Consider the following 10749-nt stretch of genomic DNA (forward strand, 5'->3'; position numbering starts at 1 on the left):
ATAACTCGGACAACCCCTTTAAGGTTTTTTTGGTATTTTATATCTTAAATGCACTTATGTGAATTAATTAATAGTAATTTGGACTTTAAATTTGGTTAAAAACCCATAATATAACAAACAAAAACAAAAATTTAAATTTTTTTTATAAATTTGAAGTCAATTTAGCGTTTTGTGGCAAATCATGACGTCTAGGAGTTTTTTCAATATTTTATTTGTTTTCAGCACACCACAATACATGGAAATTAGATGAAAATAATCAAACAGCTTTTTAGTCGCACACCTGTGTTATAATTGTATTGTAACACTTACCCAATATTACCTGCTAATATATTAAAAGTTGAACTTCTAATTCAGGAATGCTTATTTGAATGAGAGAAGGATAGTTGACCACAATACGATTTTTCCAAGTACTTATTATAAAGGTACTGATATGTAGTCCTAGATGAGGGCAAGAACATACAACAAATATAACTTAGCTGCTATTCATCATATATATTCATACTTTCCCTCGCCACACATTCTAATCTCGTATCTTTAACCACTTCCCGACCGGCCGTTGTATATAAACGGCCGGACGGTGGCAGTGCAGGGTCGGGTGGCCGTTTATAAACGGCCTCCCCGCACCCTGCTTGTGCGCGCTCCCTGTGAGCGCGCAGCACCACGATCCGGTGCCCGCTGTGTCCTCTGGACACAGTGAAACACCGATCGTCGGACGGGACCTCTGTACGAGGTCCCGATCATGTGATCACTGATTGGCCAATCAGTGATCACATGCAAAGTAGTAAGCAAGATGTCACTTGTGACATCATTGCTTACTACGTGTGAAATCTGTGAATGATCACAGAGGTCACATGGTACAAGGCTATTCACAACAGCCTTGTACCATGTGACAAGCTGTGACCAATCACAGCTCAATCAGTACTTCTCAATGACTGCAAGAATGCAGACAGAGAGAAAGAGAAATGATTGCTTTTACATCCTATATGGGTGTAAAAGCAATCAGTGTAAAAAAAAAACAAAAAAACAAATCATCACCCCCCACAAGTAGTACAGTGTCACCATGGTGACACTGTACTGCTAGGGTGACAGTATGTAGAAAATAAATAAATAAATAAATAAAAAATAATAATATAAAAAAATAAAATAAAAATGTAAAAAACAATGTTTAAAAATTATAATGTTTGGTTATAAACTAATTTGGATTTTTTTTTCTTACTAAGAAGATAACGGAATAAATTTTGGCCAAGATTTATGATGAGATAACATTTATTTGCAAAATTTTATTAAAAAAACACTTTTTTTCAAAATTTTTGGACTTTTTAATTTACATAGCAAAAAAAATAAAAATCCCAGCAGTGAATAAATACCACCAAAATAAAGCTTTATCTGTCTCAAAAAAATGGTAAAAAATTCATTGGGGTACAGTGTTGCATGACCACGCAATTGTCATTCAAAGTGTGATAGCGCTGAAAGCTGAAAATTGCCCTGGTCAGGAAGGGGGTAAAAGTGTCCGGTAAGGAAGTGGTTAAGGACAAGATCAACATGCAAATAGCTTGCAGAAAACTGTAGGTCGAGATGGCCAGTTACGGCTTACACCAATTATTCAGATATATCTTGTCCTCCATACACTAGCCACTCAAAAGAACGGCCATCAGAACTTAAAACTGGCCTAAAACATGAAAAAGAAAAAACAGAACTAGCGAGCTTCACCAAGGTGAAAGGAAAAGTTGACATAGTCCAAGTGAAGCATCAAGCATAGGTTGTAAGATGCAACGAAGCAGAAGGGGTCTACATTTACCAAACGCTACCACCATATCAATCCAGCCTACATCCACCGTTGTTTGAAAAATGACCGCCAAAAGGGAGAGAGCTACTCCTGATCATCCATATATATATATCTCCCGCCCTTATCGGGTGCTGCCTTTCAGCCCTCCCGCTCCCCCAGCATCCCACCTATAAAAAGCCTTTCCCAAATGGTTAGTGTGGGAGAGGCGGCAGGACACTTCTGCACATCAATTGGGTGAAAAGCAAAATGGCGGCTCTCTGACGTCACATGCAGTGACGCCATTTCTGGTGCGCAACTCCAGAAATACCACAAGCGCTATCTTGAGCTCTCTCAAGAACCAAAAAGCGCATACCATTTGTGTCATAATTGTGTTCACTCCTAAATTAGCTTGCTCTCAACATTTCTGCCTTGATCTGAGTGCAATCTGTGGAGTAGTCCATAATGGTCAAAAATACCTTTTCTGAAGCACTCTGGGGACTGGAACTCCCTTTCCATTGTTGGTAGGAAAAGCTTATACGTATTGGGTAAAGTGGTCAGAAATGTACAGCACATTTCCAATTCCTCTGGAATCATTGTCAGTGCAGAGGAAATCTTTGCAGACTAAGTCCACGAGACTTGAACTCTTTAAGTGCTTCCCATACATTATGCAATCTTCTTTCACTCCACGAGTGGAAGGAAAGAAAATTGCTTGATTCCCCCATCAACACAGTCAATGTCGAAGGGGAAATCCCTCCCGCAGCGCTATTGTATTCTGACAGCAGGAGGTCTCCCCGCAGTTGCCATCAGAATACAATATTCCCTGCTGTCGGCTATAGCCAGTTGCAGTGATTGTACAAAAAACCTGACAGGCTGATTGTACTGAAGTCGATCAATAGACTGCACTGGCACCTGGGAATAGATTGTGATGGGTACGTCGGGTATGGGTACATTGCTTTGCCCAGAGCTGCCACCCGTTTGCAATGTACATGGCGGCAGGGCTGCAAGTAAAGTAAAACATTTTTTTTTACATACTGTCACCAGTGCAGTAAAGCGTCATGATATGACAGGTGTGGCAGTAATCAGGGACACTGACTGGTGACAAGAAAAAAAAAACAAAACCTAAAAAAATTTTTTTTTTTAACATTTTTTCTTTTTTACTACTTCCATCAGAGTAGTTCATTGTTACCATAGTAACATTGAACTACTCTGGGGGGTGATTAGGTTTTTTTTTCTTTTACACTTTGCTGGTGTAAGTACATTGCGCTAGCGATGCTATGAACTGTAATTAATAGATTAAGTTCATGACAGTTTAGAATACTAGTGATCTGTGATTGGCTACAGCTAATCACATGGTACAGGGTGCTGCGATTGACCCAGGTACCAAGTGGTACCATGTGAGTCAATCACAGCTCATTAGTATCAGAAGCAAAGCTGTTATGAATGAAATGCACAACAGCTTTGTTGACATAATGATCACATGATCACTGGGTTTCCGATTACTGGGATCCACATTTCACTACATCCAGTGGACACAGCGTTTGTGGGGGGGGGGGGGGTGGGTGTCAGTACAGGAAGAGCGACATCCACATAGCTCTGCCACAACATGGGCGGTTGGCAGGTGGTTATACTTTATTATTAGCAACACAAAAAAAGTTGCATCAAAGCTGCAGACAAGCCACATTAAAGTCTTACCCATTCAAAGTTGCACCCATCCAAAGTTGCATCAAAATTTCATCCATCCAAATTCGCATCAAAGTTGCACCCATCCAAAATCGCATCAAAGTCAATGCTTTCCTATTGGCGAAAAAAAAACACAAAACACATCACAAAAGCAAAACAAATTTTTTGTGCGGGACCATTGAAGTCTGTTATGTACGAATAAAAAATGTTGACATGTAGGCCTCAGTAGAGTTATCAGCACATTAGACTACATATGAGTGTCATCAGGATCGCAGTGGGAGGGCACTCAACAGGTCAGAATGGCTGAGCGGTATAAATCACTGCGTTCAGGTCGCAGTCTCCACTGGAGGTGTGGGTTCGAATCCCACCTCTGACAGCAATTTCAGCTTTTCATATCTTGCTCTTTAGGTTCTCTTGCTCGTTTAGCGCTCTATCTCTAGTGAAAAAACAATCTGCTGCAGGGAAAAAAGTTCCTGACCTTTTCCAAAAAGTGCATTGGCTCAAAACACATAGATGTGAACGCATAGTGCGTTTCTGCAAACTGGAAAACACACTGAAATCTGCACAAGTGTGAACCTAGGGGAAAGGATTGCTGACAACATTTGGTTCATTTATCTGCAGGTCTGAAAAAAAGAGTTGTGGTCACCCGAGCAACCAGATTCTTCCTTTCATTTTCACACCTTCACTGGAAAATGATACTTGAAAGCGGAATGGTTTCTGTGGGACATCAGAACCAGGTCTTGAGGCCACTAACACTCATCAAAGGCCGCACTGGAATGAGATGTTTACTGGTTTAACAACCTTCACTTTAGTGATTTACAAAAACTTAGTTCAGAACATAATGAAATTTCAGAAACTGCAACAGGAGCATCTGTAAGGAAAAACCAAAGGCACATATTAGGTGTGATGTCCCATATCACATGTCTGATACATAGTATATTATTCCTACATTTGCACAAATGAAGACGTTGAGGGGCTGGTAGGATACCATGATGACCATTTTGGATGAAATCTAAGATGAATATAATATTCCAACATTCTAAAACTGAAATCTGGAGATGATCCATTCCATGCATTATACAAAGGAGACCCAGGACATTCAGTAGAAGATTTGGGACATGTATTCTCAATGCCAGAGTCTAGCACTGCCGCAGCAATTTGCATCAATCTCTTCTGCTAAAAGGAGCTCACCCACATGGAAGAAAAATATATTTTAAAAATATTCTTCCCAAATATATTGGCATATGTTTGAAATACTCCAATTTTGGCAGTATTCATTATATTTCAATAAATATATATATATATATATATATACAGTTGCAAGAAAAAGTATGTGAACCCCTTGGGATTACATGGAGTTTTGCATGAATTGGGCATAAAATGTGCTCTGAATGTCATCTAAGTCACAACAATAGAAGAACACAGTCTGCTGAACATAATACTACACAAACATTAGATGTTGCCATGGTTTAATTGCACATAACATGTAAACATTCACAGTGCAGGGAGGAAAAAGTATGTGAAGCCCTAGCTTAATGACTTCTCCCAGAGCTAATTGGAGCCAGGAGTGAGCCAACCTTGACTCCAATCAGTGTGATGATATTGGATGTGTTGCTGACAGCTGTCCTGCCCTTAAAAAACACACACCTGTTTTGGGTTTTATGGTTTCAAGAAGCACTGTCTGATGTGAACCATGCCTCGCAGAAAAGAGCTATCAGAAGACCTACGATCAAGAATTGTTGACTTGCATGAAGCTGGAAAGGGTTACAAAAGTATCTCCAAAAGCCTTGATGTTCATGTGTCCACGGTAAGACAGACTGTCTGCAAATGGAGAAAGTTTAGCACTGTTGCTACTCTCCCTGGGCGTGGTCGTCCTGTAAAAATGACTGCAAGAGCACAGCGCAGAATGCTGCATGAGGTAAAGAAGAATCCCAGAGTGTCAGCTAAAGACCTACAGAAATCTCTGGCACATGCTGACATTTTTGTTGACACATCTACAATAAGGAAAACATGAAACAAGAATGGAGTACATGGGAGGACACCACGGAGGAAGCCATTGCTGTCCAAAAAGAATATTGCAGCACGTTTGAAGTTTGCAAAAGAGCACCTGGATGTTCCACAGCACTACTGGCAAAATATACTGTGGACAGATGAAACCAAGATTGAGTTGTTTGGGAAGAACACACAACACTATGTGTGGAGAAAAAAAGGCACAGCACACCAACATCAAAACCTCATCCCCACTGTGAAACATGGCGGAGGGAGCATCATGGTTTGGGGCTGCTTTGCTGCCTCAGGGCCTGGATGGATTGTTGTCATTGATGGGAAAATGAATTCCAGAGTGTATCAAGACATTTTGCAGGAAAACGTACGACCATCTGTCCGCCAACTGAAGCTCTGCAGAGGATGGGTGATGCAACAGGACAATGACCCAAAGCATACAAGTAATTCAACAAAACAATGGCTGCAACAGCACAGAATACGCCTTCTGGAGTGGCCCAGTCAGAGTCCTGACCTCAACCCGATTGAAATGCTGTGGCATGACCTAAAGAGAGCGATTCACACCAGACATCCCAAGAATATTGCTACACTGAAACAGTTTTGTGAAGAGGAGTGGTCCAAAATGACTCCAGATCGTTGTGCAGGTCTGATCTGCAACTACAGGAAACGTTTGGTTGAGGTTATTGCTGCCGAAGGAGGGTCAACCAGTTATTAAGTCCAAAGGTTCACATACTTTTTCCTCCCTGCACTGTGAATGTTTACATGTTATGTGCAATTAAACCATGGCAACATCTAATGTTTGTGTAGTATTATGTTCAGCAGACTGTGTTCTTCTATTGTTGTGACTTAGATGACGTTCAGAGCACATTTTATGCCCAATTCATGCAAAACTCCATGTAATCCCAAGGGGTTCACATACTTTTTCTTGCAACTGTATATATATATATATATATATACTGTAGGTTGAAATGCGTTTTTATTACAAAATATCTGAAAATATTTTTAAAAATATATTTTCAAATATACTATATATCTTTGTAAATTCATTTAACCAGTTGCCTACCAGCCACAGTACATATACTGTGGCAGGGTGGCATCGCTGTGCAAAATCACATTTATAAACGTCATTCTGCATGTCAGGTAGGGGGCATGCCGCTGAACGCGGCCTACCCGCGTCGCCAATCGCGGGTGTCAATCACCGGGTCCCGGCTGGTCATTACCCGTCGGGTCCTGGCAATTGCCTGCAAGCAGTGACACAGAGCACAGCTGCATTGTTTTCAATGCAGCCTGCTCCCTGTCAGTTCCCAGCTCACTGTTCCGAAAGCAGAGATTAGCTTTCCGGGACAGCGTGCAACAGTGAAGTACACACCCCCCGCCCACTAGTAAAACACTCCCCTCACACAGTTAACCCTTTGATTGCCTAAAAATGTTAACCCCTTCCTCCCCAGTGCCATTAGTACAGTGTCAGGGTTTTTGTTTGCACTGATCACTGTATTGGTGTCACAGGGGATGTCAGTGACCCCAAGTCAGTTCCCCCCCGTGTCAAAATGTCCACCGCAGTCCCGCAGTGCCGCCATAGGTCGCTGATTGCCACCATAAGTCGCTGATCGCCGTTATTATTAGTATAAAAAAAAATTAAAAATCCAGTATCAATACCGCCATTTGTAAACGCTATAACTTTCACGTAAACCAATTAATTTACACGTATTGGGATTTTTTTTTAGCAAAGACATGTCGCAGAATACAATTTGGCTGAAATTTGATTTTTAAATTTTTTTACTGCACATGTTTTATAGCAAAAAGTCTAAAATATCTATTTTTTTTTTCAAAATTGTCAGCCTTTTTTTTATAGCGCAAAAAATAAATACCGGACAGGCGATCAAATACCACCGAAAGAAAGCTCAATTTGTGGGAAAAAAAGGATGTAAATTTAATTTGGGTGCAGTGTTGCATGACCGCACATTTGTCAGTTAAAGTAACGCAGCGACGGAACACAAACTGCTTCTGTAACCGCTTCGTGACCACCCTATAGCAGAAATACTGCTACAGGGCGGCATGGGTGCACAAAATCACATATATATATATATATATATATATATATATATATATACGTGATTCGCACTCTCGCGGTGTTCACACCCCTACCAGATAGCGTCAGTTTGCCCATCAGTACTCCAGTAATCACATTTAACCCCTTGATTGCCAGGAACACGCTCATGCACAATAAACCTCCATTGCTAGTATAGTGTCTGAACGGATCAATATCTTTGATCAGATCAGCACTATACCAGCGTTCACATTAGTATAGTGTCCCCAAAAATGCAACGCTAGTGGGATCAGCCCCGACACCTACGCTTACCCCCCCTTCTCCCCCAGCAAGTGCAGTGTCAGTAGGTCACTGTCACTTGATACATTGCACACAAAACCACAGTGTTGGCAGAATCAGGCCTGATCTCTGTTAGCACTTGTCAGTAACTTTTGATGACTCTCATATGCAGCAGAGTGTCAGTACTAGTGCCACGCTACCTTTTGGTGAACTGGCAAGTACTAGTGGCCTATTACATCCTGGTCTCTCACATATCTCTTAGATTGTGGGCTCCTAGGATCAGGCCCTCTAACCCTCTTGTATTGAACTGTATTGTTCTGTATCGTCTCCTGTTATATTGTAGCGCTGAGCAAACTGTTGGCGCTATATAAATCCTGTATAATAATAATAATACCAGCACTGCAGTATCACTTGGTGATGTGGCGAGTCCCATAAGTCCAGTACAAGCCGGTGCGGTGGCGAGCACAAGTATTGTCCCGCAACCACCAAGAATTCGCACACAGGCCTGTAGAGCCCCTAGTATCCTTCCAGATGTGCTTGCAAATCCCGATTGACAGCCCACAAATTCTGCAGCACCCGTACTTCCCCCATTCACTGCTCAACTCAGAATTCAGGTGGAAATAACAAATTTAACTCCTCCCCTTGATTTTTCTAGCTGTTTTTCACGGAATATCTGTATGCGTTGATTGTGAATCAAAGCAATATATATGCACAACAATTTATCGACGCCAACCCAAATTCAAACCTTGCCAGACCAGTTGCATGGAAACTCATTACGGTTTTAGAATTTAGATTTTTTGGGGGGCCTAACCCTCAACATGGGCATTACTAAAAAAAATGAATTCCGGTTGTATTGGTCCGCAGACCCGATTCATCATATGCCGTGTTCTTTGCTGCCATGGCCAGGCATAGATATGAGAGTATAATATGTTTTCTGCATTTCAACAACAATACACTCTGTCATCCTCGGGGTAACCCAGAATTTGACCGGCTCCACAAAATTCAGCCCCTCGTAAATCACCTTAACCAAAAATTTGCAGATGTCTATACTCCCCAGCAAAACATCTGCGTTGATGAGTCCCTGATGAATTTTTCTGGCTGCCTTGCATTCAAAAAATTTCTCCCCAGCAAGCGTGCCAGATATGGGGTCAGGATGTAGAAGACCTGTGAGAGGGCAACAGGCTATACTTATAAGTTTTGGATTTGTGAGGAAAAAGATAGTCACGTGGAGCCCCCCGGATGCCCAGACTACATGGGGAGCAGTGACAAGATAGTTTGGGACTTGGTGACATCATTTTTCCATATGGGGTACCACTTATACGTGGGCAATTTTTATTCAAGCGTGCCACTATTTAAACATTTGTTCAATCTTGGAACTGGTGCATATGGCAAAGTGTGACCTAATGTGTGCCCACCATTAGAAGTGGGTGGATGCAGGGCGGTATATCCTAATGGTGGGCATACCACACACTTTTTCTGGCAGAGATTTCTTCTCTTTTTTTCATTCAGTGCACAGGCTGCATACAAAAAAAAAAGAACATAGCATATATACCCTACAAGGACCAGCGACATACTGGTACATCACTGGACTTTGAATGGTTATATCAGGATGATGCCTACAGCTGCAGGCATCATCCTAGTATAATTTTTTTCAGCCGGCGATCGGCTTTTATGTAAAAGTGGCTAATTAGCTGCAGGATTTCTTTTACAAACAGGGAGATGACGCCCCCCACAGCCTTCTCGGGCAGTCCCGTGCCACCTGAGAGTCCCGTGGAACCTGAGAATGCAGCCGGTGTTTCTGCCAGCTGACCATAGAGCTGATTGGAGACTGGAATGGTGCCAATTATCTCTATGTTTAAGAAATCTGAACTTGCGAGTATTTCATCATTTCAGTTTTGCAGGATATAAACAGAACCATTTGTAAATTGGGAAAGCATCTGATCACACCGATCTTGGTTTGATTAGATAATGTAAGGGCAGAGGAGATATCCAGAGTCTGATAGACCCCAGATTTCTCAAAAAAGAATATATGACAATGCCCATTGAAGTTATAGAGGATATTTGCATTTCCTGTGATAGCATTAAAAGTGATAAAAAAAAAAATGAAAGGTACAGTGTAAAAATAATAAAATGAAAATAACCTAAAAAAAAATTAAAAAAATAAAAAACTCGCCCCTCCCATGCGCGCACACCTGTGTGCACAAGCGTTGACCCTGTGCCGGTATGTAAACAGAGGTTGCACCATGCATGTGAGGTATCGCCACGAACGTCAGATCAAGGACAGTAATTCTAACACTAGACCTCCTCTGTAAATCTAAAATGGTAGCTTTTAAAGGCTTTAAAAGCGTTGCCTATGGATATTAAAAATGTATGCAGTTTGTCGCCATTGCACGGGGCATGCGCAGTTTTAAAGCATGTCATGTTTGGTATCTATTTACTCGGCATACCATTATCTTTTATACTCTACCAAATAATTGGCCAATATATTGTGTTTTTGTGCATTAAAAGTAAAAAAGTGTATTCTTTAAAAAAAAAATTGCTTTTGAAAAATCGCTGTGCGAGTACTATGTTCCATAAAAAATTGTAGCACCCACCATTTTATTCGCAAGGATTTCTGCTTTAAAAAAATATTTAATTGTTTAAATTAAATATTAATTTAATAATGTTTAAATTAATTTCCTAGCAAAAAATACATTTTTTTATGTGAACAAAAAGTGTCAGAAAAGGCTTGATCTTCAGGTGGTTAGAAGTGTGAATGATGTGTGGCATAAACTTCTAATGATGGGCATAAAACGCCCTCACCCCCCAAAACGACCCCTTTTTGGAAAGTAGACACCCCAAACTATTTGCTGAGAGGCATGTTGAATCCATACAAGAATTTATTTTTTACCACAAGTTTTTGGAAAATGACAAAAAAAAAATAATTTTTTTTTTTACACAAAATTGTCACCTAAATGATTTACTGCTCACACATGCC

The 10749-nt window shown here is 40.9% G+C and overlaps 1 non-coding gene across 1 annotated transcript; it reads left to right on the forward strand.

Annotated features, from left to right (window-relative positions):
• The first annotated feature begins 3738 nt into the window (after positions 1-3738).
• On the forward strand, positions 3739-3821 carry TRNAL-CAG (transfer RNA leucine (anticodon CAG)). The gene has a single exon. It is a non-coding gene; the product is annotated as a tRNA-Leu (tRNA).
• Positions 3822-10749: the final 6928 nt, after the last annotated feature.

This window comes from Staurois parvus, unplaced genomic scaffold, assembly GCF_062004578.1.
Source record: "Staurois parvus isolate SC_StPar_1 unplaced genomic scaffold, SC_StPar_1.0 ptg000151l, whole genome shotgun sequence".
Taxonomy (NCBI): Eukaryota; Metazoa; Chordata; class Amphibia; order Anura; family Ranidae; genus Staurois; species Staurois parvus.